Here is a 1502-nt window from a genome sequence, read left to right on the forward strand (position 1 = left end):
ATGAGTCTCTAGCTTTAGGGAATACAATAAAGAATTCAAAATCTCTTAGCAATGATTTTTCTCAACCACTTTTCTTGCACTAAGGATCATGTAATAAAACTCTACGCTTCCATATTGCCTGATATTTTCAAAGTGGTTTCACATCTTCTCTCAGTGACCCTGTGAGGTGAAGTGAGGATCCAATACTTAGCATTCGCTTGAGTTTATCACACTTACCCAAACCCTGTCAATCCGTTGACCAAGGGCCACTTCCAGTCTGTTATTCATGCATTCATTCAACAACAAAAAAATTTTTTGAACACTTGCCAGTCATTGTTAGGTACAAAGAATTGTGGGCTGGATAAAATTCCTGCCCACATGGAGCTTACATTCTAGTTGTGGGACGGGGAGGGGGGCGGGGGGGCTCTCCTTATACGTGCCTTCTGTAAAAATTTCCCTAACCTCTCCTAGTCTGAATCTTCAAATTAGGAATTACCCCCCAAACTTATTAAATTTGAAAGGATAACATTTGTCTCATGGCCACACCATATCCTGTCATTTAAAGCTGATTCCTTTGCTGTGGTGCTTGTCTGTCACGTAGCCCTTAAGGCTGTAACACTGGTTTCATGTTTACATCTGTTCTGACATTATACGTGCAAGTGAATGAGTTCTATGGGTCTTGTCTCCGAAAGGAAGAGACTCCTATTTGTAGTTAGTTCTAAGCCCTCATATGATTAATGAGCGCTTCTCAGTGATTCTGGATCAAAATAATCAGTCTCACCTGATTGAAGATTAGAGTCTGCACCTACAGATTCTCTTTAGTAGGAGAACTGGAAACCCAACAAACAGGGAGAATAGTTTCGTGAAAGTAAGCCAAAGAATGTCAGAGCTAGAAGAGACCTCAGGGATGTAGCCCCACTGCCTTTTCAAGATCTGAAATCTGAGACTCAGAGAGGTTACCTAAGTTGCCTCAGGTCACACAGCCTAAACGATGGATGTGGAATCAGTAACCAAATACAATCTACAATCACATGGGGGCGGGGAGATCCTTCTCCTAAAATTTAACGTCTACATCAGGTCCCGGCGCCTCACCGCTTCCACCCATCCCCCTTTCTTGTATTAATTACGCATCGCTCATTTTTGAAGAATCGGGTCGTTAAAACTTGCAGTTGGGGCATTCCACAAACAGGTGTCCAGATCACTGACACATAGTCGGGGAATCTGGGTCTCCACCTGCCCGCCGAGAACTCTCCAGCTCCCGCGTACAAAGTTTGCTCGGCTCGTACATTCCTCTTTCAGATCCTTGGCCGCGAGGCCAAGATGCCTGCTGCGGCCTCCGAAGAAGTTCGGAGATGCAGTTTCCTCGCACAAGCCGGACCGGGGCGCGTCGGCCGCCGAGCTGAGCGTCCTCTGGCTCGGTGGCGGCGGGGGAGCGCCGGGCGCCTGTCGGCGCGGGGCTGGGCGGGGCGGTCCCTCAGAGCGCGCTGCCCGCCCCGGCTCCCGGGGCCGCGGGCCCGCTAGCC

Source organism: Balaenoptera acutorostrata, chromosome 3 (genome assembly GCF_949987535.1).
Source record: "Balaenoptera acutorostrata chromosome 3, mBalAcu1.1, whole genome shotgun sequence".
Taxonomy (NCBI): Eukaryota; Metazoa; Chordata; class Mammalia; order Artiodactyla; family Balaenopteridae; genus Balaenoptera; species Balaenoptera acutorostrata.